This window comes from Mauremys reevesii, linkage group 1 (assembly GCF_016161935.1).
Source record: "Mauremys reevesii isolate NIE-2019 linkage group 1, ASM1616193v1, whole genome shotgun sequence".
NCBI lineage: Eukaryota > Metazoa > Chordata > Testudines > Geoemydidae > Mauremys > Mauremys reevesii.
The window spans coordinates 10,073,122-10,087,547 of record NC_052623.1 but is presented as its reverse complement, the minus strand read 5'-3'; the positions used below and the strand labels follow the sequence as shown (position 1 = coordinate 10,087,547).

At 48.1% G+C, this 14,426-nt stretch overlaps 1 pseudogene; it reads left to right on the top strand.

The window, feature by feature from the left end:
* The first annotated feature begins 12,072 nt into the window (after positions 1-12,072).
* On the top strand, positions 12,073-13,589 carry LOC120395385 (annotated as a pseudogene).
* The last annotated feature ends 837 nt before the right edge of the window (positions 13,590-14,426 follow it).

Sequence of the window (14,426 nt, the reverse complement as noted above, 5' to 3'; positions counted from 1 at the left end):
AATACAATACAGTACACAAGCAGCTTGAGCCCCACCCAGTAACCTGGGAAAATTACACCCCACTCCCGGGAGCATCTGAGAGGCAATAGCTCCCCACTCCAAGTGCCTCTTGCTAGCTCTCTATTGGACACAAACAAATCCGCTCCCTCAGATCCAGCTGTCCCCAAACTCGGTGATGATGGAAATTTGGACGCAGGATGTGAGGTCTATCTCCAGCGCTAGAGCAGCTCTCAGTGCTCATGGAGCAGGTGGAAGTCAGGATCAGACCAACGGGAAGCCCAACAGGGCTCTGTTTGGCCAGAGAACACTTTCCAGATCCTTCACTCTCTGAAAGCATGTCCTGATTCCCCCTCTGACTGCCAAGCTGCAGGAGGGGCCCAGAACTCCCTCGTTTAAGGGGGCCGTGCTAATGACAGGCCTCATCACCAAGAGGTGTTGGGAAGAATTCAGGTTCTCCACCCAGTGCCCCAAATCACCCTTATGAGGCACACAGAGCTGAAATCTCCCTAAAGCACTTAGCTCTGGTCCATAAGAACATAAGAACATCCGTACCGGGTCAGACCAAAGGTCCATCTAGCCCAGTATCTGTCTACCGACAGTGGCCAATGCCAGGTGCCCCAGAGGGAGTGAATCTAACAGGCAATGATCAAGTGATCTCTCTCCTGCCATCCATCTCCATCCTCTGACAAACAGAAGCTAGGGACACCATTCCTTACCCATCCTGGCTAATAGCCATTTATGGACTTAACTACCATGAATTTATCCAGTTATCTTTTAAACGTTATTATAGTCCTAGCCTTCACAACCTCCCAATTATTCTAGTGTCTGAGCACCTCGCAATCTGTAACATGTTTATCAGTACAACACCCCGTGCGGCAGGGCCGTGCTACTAACACCAGTGGGCAGATCCCAAGACCAGAAGGCACCACTGTGATCACCTAGTCTGACAGCCTGTATAGCGGAGGCCAGAAACCTGCCCCAAAGTAAGTTCCAGAACAGAGCTGTTAGAAAAACATCCTGCCTTGATTTAACAATTATCAGTGATGGAGAATCTACCATGGCCCTTGGTAATTGTCCAATGGTTAATTACCCTCATTGTTAAAATTCCAGTCTGAAATTGTCAAGCTTCAGCTTCCAGCCATTGGATCCTGTTATAACTTTCTCTGCTAGACTGAAGAGCCCATTGTTAAATGTTTGTTCCTCATGCGGGTACTTACAGACTGTGATCAAGTCATCTCATAGTCTTCCCTTTGTTAAACAAAATAGATTGAGCTCCTTTACTTTATCACTCTAAGGCAGGTTTTCTAATCCTTTAATCATTCTTGTAGCTCTTCTCCGAACCTTCTCCAATTTATCAACATCCTTCTTTAACTGTAGACACCAGAGCTGGACACAATATTCCAGCAGTGGTCTCACCAATGCCAAAGACAGATGTAAAATAACCTCTCTGCTCCTGATCAAGATTCCCCTGGTTGTACGTCCCAGATTGCAGTACGTTTTTTGGCCATGGACTCGCTTTGGGAGCTCATGTTCAGCTGATTATCCAGTATGACCCCCATGTCCATTTCAGAGTCAGTGCTTCCCAGGATTGCGTTGCCCATTTGGTAAGGATGGCCTGCACCCCTTGTTCCTACATGTACACCTTTACATTGAGCAGTATTAAAAAAAAATTGTGAAGAGGCATAGAGGGACTAAGTGAGTTGCCCAAGGTCACAGAAGACGTCTGTGGAGGAGCCTCAAACTGAAGACAGTTCCTCTGAGTTCCATCCTTCCTCTCTGGGGCTAGTGGCTGAGGTGGGGGCAGCTGACAGCTCAGCATGCTGAGATTACCAGAAACTCAGGGAATTACACTCTTGTGATAGCATGAAACAGGAGCCCAAGAACAATTCCTTTTCCAGATGATAACGCTGAGTCGTGCTTTCTCCTGGATCTAGTGAGGGACTAACCCATCAGCCAGGACACAAAGCAGGGCTTGAGAAGCAAGTGCACATCAGTGCCCGTTGTTTCTCAAAATTGGCTACTGTGACCCAGAGGGACATAGGCCTGTAAAGGACCTCCTGGGTCCATCAACCCAGACCCCAGCTATGGCAAGTGACCACGGTATATCATCCGGTGCATAAACCTGTCAAGCTCCATCTTAAAACCAGCTGGGTTGTTTGTCCCCCACTGCTCCTGTTGGGAGCCTGTTCCAGAACCTCCCACTTGAGATGGTCAGAAAACTCCTACTGCTATCTGTCACAAAGTCCCCGGGCGAGGCTCTGGAACTGCACCCCACAAACCCAGTCCCGACTATGAGGAGCCTCCTCTCCTTGGAGCAGACTGTCTGCAGGGCAAGAAGCTCACACGTCTTCACCTCCTGGGTCTCTCTTTGGAGCATTCAGCATCCTCTGCCCCTCCGTGCGCTTCCCACAGCGAGTCCGCCCCAGCGGGGTCCTGGGGCCACTGGTCCTGCCCCCCCACTTTGCAGTCAGACATGACTCTCAGCCAGCCAGTAAAGCAGCGGTTTATTCGATGACAGGAACACGATCTAAAACAGAGCTTGTAGGTACTGTGAACCGGACCCCTCGGCCGGGTCCATTCTGGGAGGCAGTGAGCTAGACCCCCATGTCTGTACTTCACTCCTGGTCCCCAGCCAGCTCCAGACTGAAAAACCCTTCCAGCCCCTCCTTCTCTGCTCAGTTCCTTTCCCGGGACAGGAGGTCACCTGACCTCTTTGTCTCCAACACCTTCAGTTGGCACCTTTGCAGGGGAGGGGCCCAGGCCATCAGTTGCTAGGAGACAGGCATTTAGGCACACTAGCCCTTTGCTCTGCTAGATACTTAAGAACTGCATAGGGGACACTGAGGCACCAACACAGTAGTCAGAGAAAACATTAAGAACATTCCTAGCTTGTCACACTTTCCAGCCTCAGTTAACTTCTGGCCAGCTTCTCCCCATTTGGTCTTTTGTTAACTCTGTCCTTCAGCTTCAGGAGCTTGTCTCCCTCCCTGGTGCTCGCAACCCTCCTCCCCACCATGCATTTATAGAGCAATCCGCTCCCCGCACAGCCTGCCTTTTGTTTGTTAAAACCAGCCTAGCTCCTTCAGTCTCCTCCAAAGCCAGGCCCTCCATTGCCCTGACCACCTTAGTAGTCCTTCACCTGTTCCAGTCTGAATTCTTCTTTCTGGAATAGGAGTGACCAGAATTTTACACAGTTTGCCACAGGAGATCTCACCAGTGCCTGGTATAAGGATATTAATCTGTTCCTATCTCACATGACACATGCTAGGATCTCATTTGCCTTGTTCACAGCCATATCCCATCAGTGGCTCACATCCTGGGACTGACTATTAAACCCAGGTGATTCAGCCTTCTCTGGCTGTAGAAACTGGGCTGTAGTGAGAATAAGTAGAGAGGACGGAGAGGAGAGTTGATGACAATGTACAAGCACTTTCATGGGGACAAAATACTGGGTAATAATGGGATCTTTAATCTACCTATAACAAGAACCAATGGCTGGAAACTGAAACCAGACTAACTAAATTTGGAAATGAGGCACACATTTTTTAACAGCGAGGGTGCTTAACCAGTCAAAAAAAACCTCCCAGTAGAGGTGATGGATTCTCCTGATAACTCCAATCCAAGACTGGATGCCTTCCTGGAAGATACCCTTTTGAGGAACAAATGTTATGCGTTAGTCAAACCCACATCATTAGACTCAAAACGGAGGTTACGGGGTGAAATTCTGCAGGAGGTCAGACTAGATGACCTAACGGTCCCTTCTAGTTTTAAATTCTATGAATCAATTAATCATTATGTTGAGTGGATCGTTATCTTGGATGCAACTGAATGCTGATAGGCACTCAACAAGGATAGACTCTGGCCAAGAAAAATCGGAATTGTCTGAATAAAACCTTAAGTGGAATTTCACAATTTAGTTATGACAGGTGTGGAGAAGGTCAATAAGGAAGTGTTATTTACTCCTTTGCATAAGAATTATGGATCACCACATTAAATTAATAGGCAGCAGGTTTAAAGAAAGAAAAGGAAGTATTTCTTCACACAACACACAGTCAACCTGTGGAACTCCTTGCCAGAGGATGTTGTGAAGGCCAAGACTATAACAAGTATCAGAGGGATAGCCGTGTTATTCTGGATCTGTAAAAGCAGCAAAGAGTCTTGTGGCACCTTATAGACTAACAGACGTTTTGGAGCATGAGCTTTTGTGGGTGCATCCGACGAAGTGGGTATTCACCCACGAAAGCTCATGCTCCAAAACGTCTGTTAGTCTATAAGGTGCCAAAATACTATAACAGGGTTCAAAAAAGAACTAGATAAATCCATGGAGGATAGGTCAATCAATGGCTATTAACCAGGATGGACAGGGATGATGTCCCCAACCTCTGTTTGCCAGAAGCTGGGAATGTGTGACACAGGATGGATCACTTGATGATTGCCTGTTCTGTTCATTCCCTCTGGGGCACCTGGCATTGCCCACTTTCAGAAGAAAGGATACTGGATTATATGGAACATTGGTCTGACTCAGTATGGCCATTCTTATGTTCTTAATTGTCCCAATCTTCGAGCTGGGAACAACACCCCATCTATGCTAAATGCTTATCACCAAACAGATGCGACTGGACACCTCAGTCTCTTCCCTCCTGGTGCTTATGACCAGAGCTATACAGTCACCCCCAACCTCCTTAAAATTGATAGGTTCATTTGCAAATAGCATAAAGTATTAGAGAAAATGATTTTGAAATAACAGAAAGCTGTCACATGTCTACACTCATCTAGCTGACGTCTCACTACAGGCTAAGTTAGACAGGCTTTGCTCTGGAGATAGAGGAACAGAAGTGGCCCAACTTACATTCTTTTGGGAGGCCAAGCAGCTCTTGGGACCCAGCCTAGTTTCCCAGTGTCTCTGAGAGCATCTTCCCATCTGTTTGCCACTTTCTGTGGAAGCAGCCTGTGCTGAAACCTGTGTCAGCCTGGGTCCTGTCACCATAATGCTCAGCCATGTCATGTCTATGTTACCGGGCCAAGGTGTGAAGCTGACCTTTGCCCTCAGACTGCTTTCTCCCCACCAGACATCCAAAATGAGGGCCCTATGGCTATTGCTGCATTGTTTGGCAGTTTGACTCATTCAGCCTCAATGACTTGCAAACACTGGGCCGGTGACTGTGCTGAACCGCTCAGCGTCCCCATGACACTCCAACACTCTCCTCAGAAATTCACTACCTACCCCTCACTGTCACCCCCGAGCACCCCCACAGCTGCCACAGACACCACCGTGCTGGAGTCACGGGGCTTCCCAGAAGCAGCTGTCACAGGAGGCTGGGGTCAGAGGCCTTTTATAGACAAATGTCAGAGGTGTTGCTCTGTGGGACCCTGACACAGCCCTGATCTTAGGGTATTTGAGCATCTTGAATGTATTTATCCTCCCACCACTCCTCTGAGGCAGGGCAGGACTATTATGCACTTGTGCAAAGGCTCAGAGGCAGCCAATGGCTTGCTCATGGTCACATACAGTAAGGGAATCAAACCCAGCTCTCCTGAGTCACAGAGCAGTGCCCAGAACACAGGACCAGCCTTCCAGCCATCTGTGCTGCAGAGAGTGGAGATGCCACGGAGCTATTTACAGTGGTTTGATTCTCTGACTTGTTCTCCTTCTGCCTCAGTGGCATTTAGAGCAGCCTAGGGGCTGGGCTGGCCTCTGTCCGTTAGTTTCGGCTTCTAGGAGCACAGCACACTCCGGCCAAGCCCTGAGCACGGGTTACACCCCAGAGTGCCCCCTTGGGGCCTGAGGTAGCCCTGCAGGTGCCTTGCCCATCCCTCTAAGTTCCTTACAATGACTTCCTCTCAGGCAGGAATACATCAAAGCAGAGCCCCCTTTCTGGGGTCACATTAATTCTGTCTTCTATAAAACACAGACTTTCCTACCCTCTGGTTCCATCCTCCTCCTTTACTCAGGAGCCCACCGCCCTTCTAGCTGTGGTCAGTGTTGATTCAGGCTTGCTGCACCCCCTGCTCCCCTTTTTAATATCAGGCCCCACACTCTGCCTCATCTCTTCCCCTGAGGCCCTGCCTTGTGCCCCATCCCTTGCCAGTGGGCACTACCCCCTGCTCCTCCAGTTCACCTGAGACTCTGCCCCCCGGCCAGGCCAGATCTGGGCTCTGGTAAGAGCTGCCCAGGGAGCCCAGGCCACTGTAGGGTGTTGGGATGGTGCTGGAATTGTTGTGGCCATACTGAATGAATGTTGTGAGAACATGGCTTGACATGAATGAACTGTGAAAGAGGATTCTGGGAGCGGAATCCTTCTCTTAGCATGAGGCAGATGCCAGAGGCTCCATGCTGCATGCATGCTCAATACTGATCTTTGGGTCAGCAAATATGTCCATTTCAAAACAAACAACAGGTGTAGAACATCCGGAGTGGCACATGGGCTGACTCGACCCTGTTGAAGGACATCACACAGGGGGCTGAAGTGAATATTGATAAGAGAGTGAATGTGGGGTAATGTTCAGTTGGCACCATTCTGCAGTCTCCCCCTAAAGTATTAATTAAGTAAAAATTAGTAACCACACGCCCACTGGGCATGCTTTTAAGACATGTGACTCCTTTGAGGAAAAAGAGTATAAAAATCAAGCAAATTAAATTACTGTTGGGATTCCTTGATTGACGCTTGAAGAAGCAACACTGCTAGACAGAATAGCCAAAACTCTGCGCCGTAGGTCGAGTAGGACTGTGAACCAGCAGGTCTCAAGGCAACCGAGGCCTTACTTCGTGGGAATCTGCGACAGACCAGAAGGCTGAGAAGAACAGACAAAGAGAGAAGACGTCGTCTATAAAGTTGGTAACCATCTTTTCTGTTTGCCAAGTACGAACTGCGTGAGGCTAGTGCAGGGCCTGTCTGTGTATGTTTGTGACAAAGAGACTTGATAAGGGGAATGTATCGCTCTTATTGTATAACTCTTAATATCTAATATAGGAGCTATGTGCTTAATATAACCCTTTACCGCTTGTGTATTCCTTCTCAATAAACTGCTGCACATTGAAAATAATTACTGGGGTCCTTTTTCACTGGCATGACAGTAATCTGCTCCAACGGGAGCCAGTAAAGATCCATTTCAGGGGTAGTAGCACCCCCTGTTGTCAACATGGGGTACCCAGGACTCTCCACAATGGTGATTGTCTGGGTATCTCTAAACCTCTGACTGTCAGAAGCTGGAAGCAGGCGACAGGGGATGGCCCCACACTACAAGAAGGATGTGGATAAATTGGAGAGAGTCCAGCGGAGGGCAACAAAAATGATTAGGGGGCTGGAGCACATGACTTATGAGGAGAGGCTGAGGGAACTGGGATTGTTTAGTCTGCAGAAGAGAAGAATGAGGGGGGATTTGATAGCTGCTTTCAACTACCTGAAAAGGGGTTCCAAAGAGGATGGATCTAGACTGTTCTCAGTGGTAGAAGACGACAGAACAAGGAGTAATGGTCTCAAGTTGCAGAGTGGGAGGTTTAGGTTGGACATTAGGAAAAACTTTTTCACTAGGAGGGTGGTGAAGCACTGGAATGGGTTACCTAGGGAGGTGGTGGAATCTCCTTCCTTAGAGGTTTTTAAGGTCAGGCTTGACAAAGCCCTGGCTGGGATGATTTAGTTGGGTTTGGTCCTGCTTTGAGCAGGGGGTTGGACTAGATGACCTTCTGAGGTCCCTTCCAACCCTGAGATTCTATGATTCTATGATTCTATGATCACTTGATAATTGCCCTGTTCTGTTTATTCCTTCTGAAGTATTTGTACGGGTCACTGTCAGAACACTGGGGTAGATGGACCATTGGGCTGACCCAATAAGGCAGCTCTTATGTTCTTAAATTGTTCCACTGATTGAGGGGCTCCTGCAGACAGGCCATTTCCAAGGGCTCCCTCTGCTATAGAGCTGGTGTAGCCACCCTAGCAGATATCCAGGGCCTGCTGAGTGTGGAGGCTAATAAGGGGAGCGGTGGCTAGTGCTGTCACCTAGGGGTGTTGTCCTGTAGCACAAGGGACAGAGGTTCATGTTTTGAGCTAGAACTAGGCTGGAAAACAGACACATTTACCCCCATGAAAAATTTTGAACCAAACTAAAATGTCTCTTTTTCATCAAATATTTGGGGTGAGTTGCCATAGAAAATGGATCATTTTTCTCTGAGAGCTCAGCTGCCATTGTGCTACCTACCTGCAGCTTCCTGGATCCCCAAGAGAAATTGGAGGCTTTTCATCTGCTTCTCCCTCATAACATAAATGATGGTTGCACTGACGGAGTCTATTGCTGCACTCAGGGAATTGAAAGGTCGAAACCTCCTGACCAGTCTGTGGCTGGGCTATTGTGCCCATCTGATACTCTAACCAGCCTTCCCATCTCTGTGCAGCCCCCTCCACCCTGTACAAGGCCCCTTCAGCAGGTCCTGCGGGCAGTGGCTACTGTGACAGGCCCTGGTACCACATCTCTGATGAGCCTGTGCTAGCTGGGAGCTGGAGAGGTTCCTAGAGCAGGTGTGGAGGCCCAGAGATTCTGGGTGGGGAGGCCTAGCTACTAGTGGATCACTGAGATCTGTGCCTAACTTTGGGGATCCCTGGATCCTGGGTCCCCCTTTTAATTCCTCAGAAAGAAGAGATGGGATCCCCCTACTGGAATGATCCAAGGGAAATTTCAATGTATGGAGCATGTGGAATCTCCCTTCCCTGGCCTGCACCTTGGGTGTTTAATGCAGGGAGAGGGGGTTGTGGGGGAGAAAGCTGTTCCTATATTATTATGAATATGATTATGACCATGATTATTTATTTATTTATTTATTATTACACTTTATTTTATTTCAGAAAGATTACAGCTGTGCCAGCATCATCGTTAACCCTCGGACTCCCCTGAGGTAGCCATGTGACTAATCAAAATCATACGAAGAGTGATGACAAGCCTGGATTCCAGGAATAGAGCCTGTAGCAGTCTTGGCACTGCAGTCCATGTGGATAGGATCACCACACATCCCCTGTGAATTGGCCTCCTCCAGCTTTCCATTGGCTGTGACAGGGGTTAAAGCTGGTGCACACTAAGCCAAGCAGCTGAGGTTCCCTCATGGCCAAGTGGCCCCCAAGGGAATGTGCAAACATGCTTTATAAAGACAGTTGCCTCCCTGTCTGAATGGATACTGCCTGCCGCCTGTGCTACCTCTCTGATGACCGATTGTCCTTTAGGGTGAATCCTTCTGGTGTCAGCGGCTCCTCGTCTAGCAGGAATTGGGTATGTTCGCAGGTTTAGTTGGGGATTGGTCCTGCTTTGAGCACGGGGTCGGACTAGATACCTCCTGAGGTCCCTTCCAACCCTGATATTCTATGATTCTATGTTTCAGTATCTTTAAAATTCAAAGCTGTTTACATTTGCGAATGTTCTGTGCTACAGCAGCAAACTCAGCTGGGCTGTGACAGGGACTCAGTGATGGGCAGGCAGCGCTAGGTCGCTTGTCAACCCGTCCCCTACATCTGCCTATGGTACATGGTGGGTTATTCAAGCTATAAAGAAATGTGACATTCAAAGTGAGCTTGGAGTGTTAAAACCCTGATGCCCCGAGTGAGGATTTCACAAGGGGTCCCATTTCTAGAGATGCCGCGTGCTCTGGGACTGACCCCAAATCACCTCAGGTTTAGCTGATGCAGGAAATTTAATCAGCAAATACATTTTCAACAGTTTTATTCTCCGGCTCAATTTTTAAGGCAAGAGAATTCAGAGCTGCGTTGCTCTGTGGTAATTTAATTTAATCAGCAAATGAATTTACAGTGATTTGGTTCTCTGGCTCGACTCTGAAGGCAGGAATTCAGAGTTGTATTGCTCTGTGGTAACAGGACCAAAAGGGCGTATGTCTGTTTCCTGACTGGCTGAGGGCTCCAGTGTTTTTGCCCTGTAGAGACCCCTCAGAGTTACAGGGCTACTTGTATCTCTGCCCCATCTCTTGTCTCCAAGTGCCAGATCTGAGTCCTCATTGATTTCCCTTTCATGGGGCGGAAACCTACAACCCTTTCACCCTGGCTATTGCCTATTGCTGGTTGACTGTGCCTGCCTAACTGGTCCAAATGGGTTCAGTACCTGTGATTCTTCCCTCTGGGAGTCTGTGACTAGTGGTGAGACAAGTGACCAGCCAGCCTTCTTGAACCAAAGTACAGTTTAATATGAACAGTAGGAATAAAGTGTAAGATGGGAGAATAAGAGGGTTCTCAAACAGCAGGCTTGACTCCAAACCTTCCCTCTCTGACGGGGACCCAGACAGGCCAAAGGCCTTCACACTTCCTCAGCGGTGTCTGTGCCTGTCAGTCTGCAGAGCTTCTCAGCAACAGCTGCCCCACCTCCGGACAGACTCCCAGCACTGGCAAAACAAGCTGTGTAATGTGGCTGGAGCCCAGAATTAGGCGTTTTCCAGCTAGTAGTCTGGTATGGTCTCTCAACTTTCCTGAACTCCTTACTGAGCAATGGCTTTTCTTCAGCTGTTGCTTCCCTTCCTGCTTGTTTCCCACCTGGCTCTGTGGTTTAACCTAATGTAGCCATAACATAAACATCCCAATAGTCAACCCAATATAGCTCTACAGCAAACAGCCCAAGAATTGGGTTGAACATACACATTCATTATGTAGTTCCATGAATACCCATGCATTTGACTTTGAAATCCACTTCCTGCAAACCCTCATCGCGCCTGAATAGCAGGTGCTGGGATCACTATGTACTAGACAGTGAGAGCTCAGGGAATGAATATTTCATATACTGATCCCAATGGCTGTTACCATCCTGGATACTGGCTACAGATTGACAGAACAGAACCTGCTATTAACCCAGGGACAGAGGAGCTACTAGACTTTTGTTTGCTGATAAGCGATTGAATGAGAGCTGAGACACAGGGATCTTTTCAGGTTCTGAAGAAATCCAGATGACAGATGCTACATTTTAAGTCCCACTTGTGGCAAAGTCCCATCTCAGTCTCCCCAGCCTCTGCTGTTTTTAGCTCTGGTGAGACCGGCTAGGGTAATGCAGTCCCCTTTAGGACTCAGGGGAAGTCTGTCCCCTGTCTTCTCACCAGTCTTAATTAAAGTATTTTTACCCTGCCTTGTAGGAGAGCGTCCTGCTGCTCTGCCTGGGAAGGCTTGCTGCTCCAATACTCCTGGTAGCCAGGCTCCTTCTCTCTCTGCTTTCGCCCCCCCTTCCTTCCTCCCAGGAAGGGGTTTAAAAAGGTCTCAGGCAGCTCCAAGTTGTAACCAGCTGATCCTAATTACCCTCAGGTAGCTCCCCTCAGCTGATTCTAATTTGCTACCTTGGTAACCCTTTCTCAGCTGAACCTGCTTGACCTGTAGTTGCCTCTCAGTTGATAAGGAGGAGGGCCTTTTAACCCTCTGGGACTGACTCCTCCCCCCCCCGTCTGGCAACTGTCTGTCCTGAGTTTATCACACACTGTAACCTGAGAAACCATCTCTGAAAGAAATCAGAGGGGAAAGAATGGATTGGTATGTGTGTACTACAGGACAGATGTGTAAATTTTATGCCAAAACTTTTCACTGTAATACAAATATTACAAATCAAACTTTGAAAGCCAGCAGCAGAGTTGATAGAATCTCTACAGGAAGAAGCAGTGGTAACTTTATTGCTTAATGGCTTTTGCTTTCAAAAGTATTTCAGAAGTGCTCCACATACTGTGTGCAATGGGTTTGTGCTATTTACTCTTTGTTCAGTGAACAGTTGTATGATACTATCTCCTCGTAAATGACCAGAAGCTGTTTCTAACACTTACATTTGGGGTCATGAACACAATCTCTTTGCAATACCTGTACAGTCTTTCCAAAAAGTCATGAGAGACCAGAACCGCTGGTCAGTGTTTCAGGAAAGAGTAGAGCTAAGGTGCAGAAAAGGGGAGTGAAAATTATCCATCACCTCGTACATGTGCATGGCTGAAATAACTTGCACACCCATGTGTGAAGAAAACCTCTCCCCTGTCCAGCTGAAGTAACTGTCTGTGTTAGCTTGTAACTTCCAAGATATCTACAGACCATTGCATGGGGACAGGATGCAGGTCATGTGACAATGAAGAGAGGCTAGTAGGATGATCGAACTCTCTGGATTCAGTCAGATTGGCCAGGTAAAGCACTTCAGCTCCTCTTGGGGGGATTCTTGGGAGTCAAAGTGTATCACTGGGACGGTTTTGTAAGGGAAAGTTAATAGAGCCCATTTCTGATCGAATTTATACATATAAATCTTGAGTAATTTTGTTGAAGTAAATGATATTGAATTCAGAACCTGGCCCTAAGAATTTATCCCATGTGCTGGAAAGAGGCAGACACATTTATAAATAGCTTCAATCCAGGACAGATAAATATGATGACCATTTTCACCATGCACTTGCCATGTGTTCTCTGAAGAATCTGGACCTGGCCACTGGATACTGGGCTATATGGACTCCAGTTCTGATCCAGTCTGGCAGTGTCTATCTTCCTATTGGTGATGTAAATCCAAGACTATGTTTTTACTCATCTTCCTTGAGCACCTGGGAGTCTCTAGACTTGCACTGAGAACAGAAATATGTCTCACTAAATGTCATCCAGTCTCCTGTTATTTCTCCTTTCAGGAAGGAAAGTTCAAAACTCCTCAGACCTGCCCAGGACATTATGTCAGCTGTCAATGACACCAAATTCAACTCTGCAGTGTTCCTTCTCACCGGGATACCTGGGCATGAAGACTTTCATCTCTGGATCTCTATCCCCTTCTGCCTAATGTATGTTACTTTGATTGTAGGAAATTCAGTCATTCTGTTCATTATAAAAACAGATCCAAGCCTCCATGAGCCCATGTACATTTTCCTTTCCATGTTGGCCGTCACAGACCTTGGCTTATCGATATCCACCATACCGACGATACTGGGCATATTCTTGTTTAATGCTAGGGAGATCAGCTTTGATGCCTGTTTTGCCCAGTTGTTCTTTATCCACTCACTTCAGTGCATTGAATCCTCTGTGCTCTTGTTGATGGCCTTTGACCGCTACGTCGCAATCTGTAACCCACTGAGATATACTTCCATCTTAACCCTGCCAAGAATAGCCAAGATGGGACTGGTGTGTTTGCTAAGAGGAGTAACCGTAATATTCCCACTCCCCCTTCTCCTGAAATGGTTCCGATACTGCCGAGACAATGTCCTCTCCCATTCCTACTGCCTGCACCAGGACATCATGAAGCTGGCTTGTTCAGACATCACAGTCAACAGCATCTATGGGTTGTCTGGTTCACTCTTAATTATGGGGTTGGACTCATTGCTCATCTTACTCTCTTATGTGATGATCCTCAGAACAGTGCTGAGCATCGCATCCCCCGCGGAGTGCCTCAGGGCCCTGAACACCTGCATCTCCCACCTCTGCGTCGTCCTGATCTTCTACACACCAGAGATAAGCTTGACTGTGATACACAGATTCGGGAACAGCTCTACTCACCTGCTTCAGATTCTCCTGAGCTACGTCTACCTTCTCATTCCGCCCCTGATGAATCCAGTCGTGTACAGCGTGAAAAGCAAACACCTTCGATCCAGGATAATCAGATTGTTCATCAAGTGAAGGGTCAGTTCATCACCCAGTTCTAGTGCTGGTAACACAAGAGACAAAAAACCCGGGACATGGACTTTTATTCCATCCTGGACCTTCACATTTGAGACGAGATGAGCTACTCACCTCCACTCTATAGAAAGAGGTCTAAAGCTTGAAGCAATGGGACAGGGACCGCCGCCACCCTCTGTTGAGGGAGGAAAACGCACTGGGGGAATTAGACCAAGGCAGGCACCAACATTTACAAAGTGACTGTGTTCATGGAGAGCCAGGGGACCGGTGGGATATTGGCTAATAAAGAGACATATTGGTAGCTGCTCTGACCTCAGAATTCCTGGCTATACAGTCAATAAAGAGAAGGGACGTGGATGCTGTTTCCTATTACACCTGTCCTGTCGCTGTCCTGTCTCTGGTTAAACACCCATAGGCCATGAAGAAAGCTGCAGAGCTATTCTGCAGTTGCAGTCCTGGCCCTTCCTGAGCCCTTTGGGTGCTGCCTGATCCATGAGGGCTGCAGCAACTGTGGACAGGGGCTGTTCAAGGGGTACGGGCACCTACCCTTCCCCCACGCCCTCAGCCAGGTGCTTGTGACTGAGTCGTGTCAGAGACATGATTAACGGAGGAGCCCCAGGAGAAGCCATTCAAAGAGAACATCCCCACGCCCACGCTGATGGCTCTGTACACCGCAAACCTGCTGAGCCCACTCCTCACTGAGGCAGAGCAGAGCTGCATGTGTGAGTGAGGGTCTGGCACACCGGAGTCCTGTCAAGAGACTCAGGCCCAGATTCCCTCCTCCTCCCTCTGTTTGTGCTGCCCTAGCAATGCAAAGGGTTGGAAAAGGGAATCCGC